Raw genomic sequence first — 11191 nt, 5'->3', positions numbered from 1 at the left:
GGCTTAGCATATCAAGGAGATGGGCCTCCCTCCCTCCCTTCCAGGAACCTCAGCTGTCCTGAGTAGGAGCCCCTCTTCAGTCATGGTATGTGGGCATCACTGGGCCATCAATGGCCTTTTTAATCTTACGTAGTTTTGCACCATAGCCTAGCTGTAGTGACCAACAGGGAGTGAAGGCAGGGTCTGTTGGGACCCCAGCCTGCCCACATGTAGACGGTATAATCATCACCTGTGAGCCCACCATTCAAATCTGAGATCTGAAATATTTGCCGAAAACCAGCTTTATCTGTGTGCCCCTTCCCTCTTCTGTATGCTGTTCCTCCTTAGCTGTATTGTGTATCCGCAGAACTTGGGAGTTGTCCCCACTTCACACACCAGAACACACCCTGTATTGTTCAGCTTTACTTACGCTTGACCCCTATAAAAAGGATGTTATAGCACATGTGGTCTTTTGGAAGCTTTTTTGGATCCAGCGTAGTGAGTTCGTCCATCTCACAGGCAGGTGTCAGGTTTGCTGCTGCGTCACGTTATCGTGGGAGCCTCTGAGCCTCCTTCCCACCGCTGCTTGTTTTGGGCCAGTTCCCGAAATGAGAATAACATCCCTAATGCACGGGGGTCAAAAGGCCTGGCATCAGAAAGTGCTTTGGGGATGTGTGGCCACCCCAGCTGGGACGGAGGTGTGGGAAAGGTCTCCTTCCTCCTTTCCTTCCCATTTTCACCTCTTTTTTGCCTCTGGAAAATGTTGGCCTGACCTTGCACCATTTTTTCCTGTGCAAATATTGACTGGCAGACACTGCCTCACAAGCCTGGAGGTGAACAGTGAACAACATGCACACGGAAACATTACATTCTGGTGGAGGATACAGGTAACAAGTGACCACAGAGACTTAGATGGCGATGGAAGAATACTCAGAGAGGCAGGGTGAGTGGCCGGATGCGTGTCTCTGAGCATCCAGCCCCCAGCCCCTGAACGTGCCCGTTTGTATGGAGCAGTAATGGCATCCAGCAAGGTGTTTGGTGGGTTTTTGTGTTTTTTTTGGTTTTGTTTTAAAATCAATAGTTTTGAGTGAGGATCCTCCCACCATCTCATGTCTCCAGCATGTGGGTCTCTGTTGTCTGTGGCTTTCCCATTTGAGGTAGAGAAAATGTTTGATCCCAGCCCCATTTCTCTGATCTGCTTCTGCAAAGTCATGGGTCAGGGCTGCAGAGCCGCTCAGTGTGGTCTGAGTCCAGCGTGAATAAAAACAAAAGTCCTGGGGCTGGGAGACCTTTGTCACTCCTGGGCCAAATGAGGATTCCCCCCGGGGAGGGGCACAGGCCTTCAGCAGGTGCTCAGCCAGAACTCCGTCTGTCGCCATGGGATTGCCTCGGTCTGAGGGTGGAGGGGACACCCTGGGGTCACCGGGTTTAAAGCCGTGGCCACGATGGGACCCAAACACTGAGTAATGGTGTTCTCCTGACTCGGCCTGGAAGCCACAGTCTGATGAAGGGGCAAGCCTGCCTTTGAGTGCGTTATTTTTGTTTCCACTTTCAAAGGTCGTGTTTGCGCCTCGTGTGTTCTAGGTGAGGAATCGTCCCCTCTTGGCCACACTTGAGCTAAAAGTAGGTGTCGGGGAAGGGCAGTGAGACATGGTGGAGGGTGACTCATCTCTGCCTGGACGGTCCCTCCCACACTGTCCCCCAGCAGCTGTATGAGACACCTTGCCCTTCTCCACCTGACCTGCGGAAGACCGAAGCGGGGTGGTCTAGAGCACCCTCTTGCCCGGACCAGCAATGTGAGCAACAGAACAGCCCTCCAGGACCACCTCCCCCCAAACAGGTGACCCTCCAGTGGTTCCCAGCAGAGGCGTCACCGGTCACTTTGATCTCAGTGGTGTCCCAGGGGCCCACTGTGGCGTCTGCGAAGACACCGCCTTCACTCCTTGTTGGTCACTTGATGCGACCGGATGCAGGTGCCAAGGACCCTGGGGCAGCGCCCCCAGGACAGTTTCCACCCAGTCCTTCCAGAGAGCAGTGGGGACCCCGACATGGTGGCTCCTCCTAGGGGGTCCTCCCTCCTTCCCCCATGGGCTCTTCCTCTCTGAAATTGCATCTTCTAGAACGTTCCCCTGGTTGTGTGCTTCCATCCCCACACTTGGGGCAGCTTCCTTGTTCCTGTTTCTCTCTGGGTCATCAGGTCACGTCCTTGCAGCCAGATGGTGGCCCCTGGGGAAGGCCTCCATGGCCGATGGGCTGGTGGACAGCCCCGTCCCCCCCACCCGTTTGCCCAAGCAATCTACACGGGGCAGGCAGCATCTGTGGTACCTGTCACAAGGTCCACTCTCCACGGGCACATGTGAGCCAGCAGTGACGGATAAGAAGCGGGACAAGGGACAGCAGTTCAGCCGAGATGGCGGGACAGGTCCTGCCCTGGTGGGGCCAGGGGGGCACCCTTGGTTTTGGATGTGTCCCCGCATTCCGTGGGTGCTGCCCTGGGGGTCCTCGTGCCTGTCCCCTCCCCCATCCAGCCAGGTGCTGGGTTGCAGCGTGCACGAGAACATCCAGAAACTCAGAAATGTAAAATGACGGGAAGATAGGTTTTTAAAATTGAGGCGTGGGGCAGGGGTGCCTCTTCCGGTGAGCCGAAGGAGGCCATAAGGAGCGGCCACTTCTTGCCTCCACGCTATTTGCTCTGTAACAGGATGGAGAGTCGATGGCAGAGCGTAGCCTACCCTCATCCTGGCCTGGAGACGAGGTGGGGGGGTGGATTGCACCCCACACACCACCCACTCCAAGGGGCAGGTGAGCTAAGCTCACGAGGACTAGCTGAGGAGTGGGCGCATGACCTCCCAGCCCGCTGGCCCAGAATCCCTCCACACTGGCAGCTGGAGGTGTGGTCCTGGGATTCCCGCCTTCCCATCCCTGCCCCTGGCTCCTGAGCAGTGCGGTGCGTCAGGGTCAGCCCACAGACCACGTGCTTCAGCATCCCACGCCAGGGCCGCCGCTGCTGCAGTGTCCACGCGGATGGGGCCTGAGCCACCGGCCCTCTGTGTGTGTTCACACCCTAAAGTGAGACCTGCCCAAGGTCCCGGCCCACCAGTGAGGATGCGACCTTTGTCTGCTGCCCCTTGCTTCTCTGCTTTCCATCCGGCCCCTTCCTCAGCCTGCGGGTGGGGAGGGATGAAGGCAAGGCGGGGTAGCCGGGAGTCCTCCCAGCGTCTCTCCCAGCCTCCCACTGCCCCCTGCCCCGCCCAGTCCTGCTCCTGCCCCCGCTCCGGGCTCCAGGCTTGGGTTTGCAGGGCTGAGCTTGGCTCCTCCTCAGGGTCTTGGCGGAGAAAGTGCAGAGCAGCAGTTCCCTCCACAAAGCCGCACTGTTCTCAGCAAATCCTCCCAGGAGCGGGATGCATTTTTTTCAAGTGATTCAGCAGCACGTGAATGGGAAGGGCCCCGAGCCCAAGGCTTAGGAGACCGTGATCAAGGCCTCTGGCGTGAGATCCCACTGGGCCGACAGCAAGAAAGGAGGAAGGGTGGTGGGGCTTGAGTCGCGGTTCTATCCGGGTCCTGGGCGGGGGGGGGCGGTCAGGAGGGCAGCTTGAAGTGGGGCAGTGAGGCCTGCAGCGTGTGTCTGCATGGCAAGGCTCTCCTAGAGTTGCTTCTCTCCTGCTTCCCAGGGGAGCCAAAGCAAACGAACAGAAAATGGAGATGGGCAAGCTGGTCTCCATGGAGACGGGGCATCCAGTGGACAGCCGCTCACGTGTGTGTGCTAGAATCTTGAGCAACAAGGGCGGGCCTGGCAGATCCTCAGGTAGCAGGCTCTCAAGCAGCGTGGACCAGGGCTGGGGCTGTGGTGCTATTTCCTGTTGTCTGTCTGCACCGTCCCTGCCCCACCCTCGATTCCCGAATAAACACATCTGCGATGAGCAGTTATCATTCCAGGAGTTTTTGACCTTGGCCTGAATCATGCTGGCCAAGTCTTGACCTCACCCTAGAGAGCCCAGCCCTGCTCTGCCCTGGACATCTGTTGGCTCCTGGAGTTGGGGAGGTCTGGGAAGCTTTGGGGGACCTGGTGGTGGGGGCAGGGTGCGGTCTCTCACAGCTGCTGCAGGGACAGATGAAACCCTCAGTTGCCTGCAGCATCTCAGGGCTGTTTCTGATTACTTCATTTCCCTGAAAGCAGCGAACTTTGAGGTCTCCCCCAGCCGGACTGAAAGGGGCCCGGCCTTGAGGCCAGGAAAGGCAGAGCTGAGTACCCGGGGAGAGCTCCCAGGGCTGTGTCCACCAAGGGACATCTGGGAAGGTGAGGGCTGGGTGCACAGTGAGGCTGGAGGGGAGGTGGGGCTGGATGCTCCCAGGGATTTCCAGGCACCAGGCCAGCGCTGACGTCATGCATTCCTGTGACATCTCCCAGGACCCGCAGCCACACCCTGTTTCCATGTGCTGTTTAGTAGGGAGGGGCGTGGCCCTGAAACGTGGGGCATCAGAGCAGTCTGCAGTCCCTGTGAGCATGACCCTGTCTCTTAAGTCACCATCTACCCTCCCCCCATCGCCACTCCAGCCAGAGAAGTTTGTCTCCCCTGCCCCCACTAAACAAGCAGATGCAACCCCATTCCCAAGGCTCACAGTGTCTTTACCACACACCCCATGGCCCCCTGAGATGATTTAGTTACATGCAAGCAGTTAGAACTCTTTCAGTAATACCAGGCCACAGCTCTGAAAAAATATAATCATTCCATTACAGCTTCAGAGGGCAGAGCAGCCAACTGTGTGTCTGGGATGGTAGATGCAGGAAGAGGGTGCCCCTCGCTCTCCTGACTCTAGCCTCAAAGGTTAGTGGCAGCTAGGATAGAGGTGCCCCCGTTCACATCCCCCTGAGACTTGGAACACGTTCATCAATCAAAGGTTAAGGGGCCTCAGCCAGGTCAACCAGCCTACAGTGTCACTGTGTTCACCCAAAAGGGACAGGAGACCGTCAGCTAAAGTGGCAGCCCCAGGATGTCACTGCAGGGATTAAGCAAAGACTTCGGTGGCTCTGTGATTTGAGGGTATAGATGTCTACACTCGAGGTGCCCATTCTCCAGTGAGTGTAGACAAAAGTGTGGAATCCTCCAGCCCCCTCCCAAGTACCCCAGTGGAGCAGAGCACAGCTGGAGAGTGGGGGTCTGGAGCCCAGCCTGAAATGAGTGGGGGCTAGGAAGGACTGATGCTGAAGCTCCAGTACCTTGACCACCTGATGCTAAGAGTTGACTCATTGGAAAAGACCCTAATGATGAGAAGGATTGAGGGCAGGAGGAAAGGGGGGCAACAGAGGATGAGATGGTTGAATGGCATCACGATTCAATGGACATGAGTCTGAGCAAACTCAGGGAGGTCGTGAAGGACAGGGAAGCCCGGCGTGCTGCAGTTCACAGGGTTGCAAAGAGTCAGACATGACTTAGTAACTGAACAAGGTCCTGTCTGGAGCAAAATTGTTTCTATCTGAACTGTTCTGAAATGGTTGGTGTGTAATTCTTCCCAGAGACAAGCAGATGGACCAGGCGACCCTTCTGTTTGCAAACCAGGGCTCCCATTCCAGGCACAGCAACAGAGCGGCCCCCCATCCACTCTTGACTGGGGCCAGTAGGGTCTTTGGCTGATGTGCTGGCCAAAGTCCCCTGACCCCTCCCCTGCAGTAGGTGACTCTCAGGCCGTGTGTCCCTCACCAGGGGGACCACTGGGCATTTTCCATGTGACTGTGAGCAAGATTGAAGAGCAAGGCAGTGGGGTCCTGGTTAATGCCATCTCCCTGGGCAACCCTCCCAGGTCCAAGCAGAGGCTGCGGTAGGTGCACTGGCCTGGGAGAGGACTGGTGGCTTCTGTAGACACTGAGCCACCCTTGTCAGCTTGAGTCAGTACACACGTAAGGTTCAGATGGTTCAGGCCGGATTTTGACCTTGTATTTAGATGGATGTTTTTCCGAATCCTGGAGATGCCCACAACTCTTCCAGGCAGACCCGTGATTTTTTTATTAAGCTGGAAGCTGTGCAAGGGCTGGCACTGGGCGCTTGGGATTCAGGGATGTTGAGTGTGTTGGGGCAAGGCTGTGAACATTTACAAGTCAGAGTCCTGACATCCAGGGGCTTACCGTGCTCTGGGGTCAGGAGCCCATGTTGGCAGAGTGGCCTCACTGGGAAAGGTCCTATAGTACATACACGTAGCATATGGGGTGCCTCCAGAGAGCATTTGGGCCCGTGGCAAGACAAGATAATTCAGTTTATTTCAGTGTGAAATAAATGAATTTCAGAAAGGCAGTTCTCCTTGGGGGGTCTGGCTTCCCCACAGACTATGTCCTTGGCTTATTCTTAGCCTCCATTGCTTCCCCGATAAGGTCCGCAGACACTGGAGGACTCATGTCAGTGGGAGAGACTTGAATCAACATGGGCCGGTCAAGTGTGCTGTTCTTCTGGCCACACCATGTGCTGGGGACACCCAAGATTTCCTGCCCGTCCTCTCCGTGTCCCCTCCCCGGCTCCCCACCCAGGGCAGTGGCACAGTCTGGCCTCCGTTGGTTTTGCCTGGGCTGTCGTCATCTCTCAAAGTCTGAACGTCGCCTGTGTTCCTTGGATGGTCGTCCGCAACCTTGACTTTCCATCCACTCCGTTCTTTTCCATCCCATATCTGGCTGGGCGGACTAAGGATTGTTTTTGCAGGCTCCTAGTGGGGGAAGTGACGTCGTGTGGTGTCCACAGCCCAGGGGTGGGGCCGGGTGCTCTGCGGTCGCGTGTGCTTTGAATTAAGTCCACGGTTGTGCATTCCAGTAGCCAACATCTGGCGGTGAATTCATCAGCCAGCAAATCACCCTTGATCTCAAACCCAGATGTTGTGTTCACAGCCGAAGGGAAAGAAACAGAAATTTGAGCAGCCTGGGGAGAGGCCATCATTTTGGGGTGCAGAGCAGTCAGAACAGGGATCTTTGTAAAGACCCTTCCTCCTGCTGCTGCCTTTGGTTCTTGAGGGGCAGGGCGGTGGAGCAGAGCTGTCTGCTCGTGGGGGTAGACAGGACATAACCTGATCCCCAGCCCCAGGGCCAGACATTGGGCTCAGCACGCAGCAGGTGTTTGGTAAACAGGAGTTCATGCCTCGATTTTAATTTCTTCCCGGATTCTTTGGGTCTCTTCGCTACTCCCCAGCCCTGTCCTTTGGGCCTGGGTGTCAGAGAGGCCCTTCCCTCACTTGGAGTGGCTCCAGTCCAGAGCTCAGGGTGATGCCATCGTTCTGGGTGCAGGAAACGTGTTTCTGGAACGTTCTCCTTGTGTCTTCCTCTGTCTGCCGTTGGCAGGTAGAGATGGTGCTCCTCTGTTTTCCAGCCCATCATCCATCTGTCTTGCCTGGGTTGGATCTTCTTGAAGGCAAGCTTTCTTACTGAAGACTTTCCCCTACCTTGCACCTTTTTCCCTTTGGACAACAGAATGGGGGTCCGGGTTTGTTCTTAAAAGGTAGCCCAACTCTGAGCTTGGCAGGGAAGACAGTCCCCACTCTGACTCGTGCTGGGGGCAGAAAGCTGAAGGTCAGGATGTCCGTGGATGAGCTGGCTGGGGTCCACTGAGATGCCATCTCGCCCTCCCTCTCATGTGGGGCCTAGACATCTGTTTCCCTTTGGGTCTGCTATCTGTAGCTTGCCCATGGGATCCTCTGGTTGTAATCAGTTCCTTTGCCAATACTTACATGTGTCTCCCCACCCCCACCCCATGCAGAGGGTGCTGAGCCCAGATGGCACCTCGCATCCAGGTGGACAGGAATGTGCCCAGCCTCTCTCCTTCGTGGTTGGAGGGTGTTGATGCTTTGGGGAAGGTTTTCCATAGAACTGAGCTCTTTTTTCTCTCTTTCTTCTCACTTTCTTTCCTTCTCTTTGTCTTTCATTCTGTAAAACATTGAGACTCAGTTCACAGACCCTGAAGAATCTGAACTCCTGTTCCGTGGTGACAAGCCCAATCAGAGATCCTCCCCACCCCACCCCCGACCTCCCTGCCGGGAGCTCAGGGGCCAGTGAACATTATAGGCTTAACTCTCTTCTTTTCTGACAATTTTTTGAAGACGAGCATGTGGTCTGTAGCCGCAGAGCAGGTCCTCCAGGAAGCTGTTACCAGACCCAGATCTGGCGTCCGCGATGCCCAGGGTGGGTTCCCTGGGCCTGAGCAGTGAGTGTGGTGCGGGTCTCCTAACTCCTCGCCCCCCTGGGGAGTGAGAGAATCGGTGCCATTCTTCCCCGTGGGGCTGTGTTTGCGCTGAGCTGCGCATGCATTGTGTGCCAGGCATCTCTTAGGCCCAGCTCTTCCTCCCCTCCCTCACCCTGAGGGTGTGCCCATTCTGGCGATGGTGGTGTTTCTCTGTTTCAGAAATGAGTAACTGTGTCCCAGCAAGGCCAGGGAGCTTCCCTGAGGCTGTGTCGCAGGGAGGGGCTACGGCAGGATGGAGTCCTGGTGCTGCCCACTTTCAAATAAGGACCCAGACTGCCCGAGAGCTTTAGGAGCTTTTACAAGGGAAAAATGCATGGACCTTATTGTGTGGAATGGAATGGGGTCTCTTGGCTATTTGGGAGTACTTTTTGCTTATTTTCCTTTAAAAAAAAAAATTGGTTTCAGTGTAGTTGATTTAAGTGCTGTTAATTTCTGCTACACAGCAAAGTGATTTGGTTATATTATATACATTCTTTTTCATATCCTTTTCCATTAATGATTTATCACCAAATATTGAATATTATTCCCCGTGCTGTATAGTAGGACCTTGCTGTTTATCCATCCTGCATATAATAGTTTACATCTGCCAATTTCAAATTCCCAATTCCTCCCTCCCCCCACACCCCTCCCCCTGGACAGCCAGAGTTCTGCTCTCTCTGTCTGTCTGTGTTTCATAGATATTGTTCATTTGTGTCTTTTTTTTGGATTCCACATGTAAGTGATATCATATGGCATTGGTCTTTTTCTGACTTGCTTCACTTAGTGTGATAATCTCTAGGTTGATCCATGTTGCTGCGAATGATATTATTTTATTCTTTTTTATGGTTGAGTAACATGGATGAAATGTTACTCATCCATTCATGTGTCAGGGGACATTTGGGTGGTCTCTGTGTCTTGGCTACTGTAAATAGTGCTGCTTTGAACATGGGGGAGAGTCTGTGTATCTTTTTGAATTTCAGTTTTATCCAGATATATGCCCAGGAATAAAATTGCTTGATCATAGGGCAACTCTAAGTTTTAGTTCTTTGAGGAACTCCATCCTGTTTTCCATAGGGGCTGCACCAACTTACATTCCCACCAGCAGGGTAGAGGGTTCCCTCTTCAGCATTTGTTATTTGTAGACTTTTTAACGATGGCCCTTCTGACTGATGAGCGGTATTACCTCATGGTAGTTTTGACTTTTTGCTTGTTTTCTGATGGTCAGCAGAGTGTTCATTGAACACCTGTGATGCAGTAAGCATTGTGCAGAGTGCTGGGCCTCTGAACAATAGTACCAAGCAGCTTCAAAAAGCACGCAGGGCTGGGTACACCATAACACAGTTCGGCATTGCTTCTTGTAGACTCATGATCTCCTTTGGATGTTCCTGGTTCATGTGATAGCGTGCGCTGAGGACGACACTGTGGAAGAGCAAACTTGGGACAGACTGATCTGATGTTTGCTGATGCGCAGAAAAACTTCCGTGTAGTGTGGCGATAAGGTATAGACTAGGCAGGCTGTAAGAGGGACCAAGACAAACCTCACCTGTGTTGCCATCCAGTTATCTCAGGTTCAGCTCAGCAAATAGAGCTAACTGTTCTATGGTTAGAACATAGCTTCTGCCTGTTAGATGCTCCCTGGTCTCTGCGTAAACAAGGGCACAGGTGTTTATAGCAAAATGGATGAGAGGTGTGGGATATACATCAGGTGCCACGAGAGGACAGGATTTCCCGACGGAAGATGGAGAAGGGCTATTTCAGCTGGGTCTTGAAGGATGAATAGAAGTTCTCCAGGCAGAGAGGAGATGGCATTCAGGGCTGAAAATATGGACACCTCTGGGCAGGTTCAGATTCAGGAAGTATTATGGACTGGCGGAACAAACAAGAGCGGGTGACCCCCAAGGCAGCCAAAATAGTCACTGGCTGGTGCCAGGTTGCCAGGAGGATGTTTAGAGGGCAGCAGCGGGCGGCCAAGGAAGATGCTTGAGCTGGATGGGGTGTGGCCGTGAAAAGGCAACACGTGCTGGGGTGGGAAGATGGGTGGAGGGGTGGGAAGAAACGCTGAGATCAGGACGACCTGCTACAAGGGCAAGGCCCTCTGTTCTGGCGTGGCCCACCGCTTGGCATTTCCTGGATGTGGCTTCGTAGGTTGGGGCCTGGCTCAGCCTGGGAAACAGGAACCTGTGGCCTCCACCAGTCATGACTCAGCGCCAACAGAAGGAAAAATAAGGATGGCTTTGCGCCGGGGCGGGGAACTGGAGCTGGGGCGGGGCACTGGAGCTGGGGCGTAGGGCTCTGGTGCCAGGCTGGGATCCAGAGAGCATTTGGGGGATCCAGAGGGGTGGGCACAGATGGGGGTCTGTGTCCTGGACCTCCCTGCTCTGTAGGAAAAGACCGCCCTGACCAGGGGCTCTGGAATTCCAGCCGCTCACTGGGGTGGAGGGTGGGAGGCTCCTCCAAGCCAGGCCCTGTCTGCTCCTTGTTTCTCTATCTTGCTCACACCCATGCTCACGTGACACTCATCCACAGTGACCCTGAACAGCCAAATCTTGAAGGACAAAGCTTTTAAAGCCATTAGAATGGCCTGTGCCACCAGCTGACGAGCCTCAAAATGAAAAAAGGGAGGGAGGGCTCTGCCCAAGTGACAGCGTGAGCTGCTGATCCCCGCCTGTCAGGTTACAGGGCAGAGCAGGGTCCCGGCTTAATTGCTGGTAGGAAGCCCTGGGTTGCAGGGCCTGCGAGCAGCCTCAGGCCTTGGGGAACATTCCGGAACCTTCCCAGCCTGACCTCTTCCCCTCTCCTCCATCTCGTGTCAAGGTCCAGGACCATCCTTCTTTGTGTTTTGGCCTTTTCCCTCGGCATCTGTCCCTTTTTTCTGCCACGGATGCTCTCAAATGTTTCCTTCTCCGTTCCACGCACTTTGGGTTAAAATGTTTGACCTTTCTCTGCCATTGCCTCTGATAGAATGTGTGTTATTACAAAAAGCAGCCCCAGGATGTTTCTCAGGGACATGCAGAGGACGG

General features: G+C 54.5%; 1 protein-coding gene across 1 annotated transcript in view; it reads left to right on the top strand.

The window, feature by feature from the left end:
• The window catches only part of TIMP2 (TIMP metallopeptidase inhibitor 2), a 51732-nt gene that overhangs the window by 25913 nt on the left and 14628 nt on the right, over positions 1 to 11191 (top strand). The gene's annotated exons all lie outside the window — the stretch shown is intronic.

Source organism: Bos grunniens, chromosome 19 (assembly GCF_055505025.1).
Source record: "Bos grunniens cultivar Pamir isolate PY7600 chromosome 19, Bosgru_T2T1.0, whole genome shotgun sequence".
Lineage (NCBI taxonomy): Eukaryota > Metazoa > Chordata > Mammalia > Artiodactyla > Bovidae > Bos > Bos grunniens.
The sequence above is the reverse complement of the archived record's forward strand: the minus strand, read 5'-3'. Positions and strand labels throughout refer to the sequence as shown.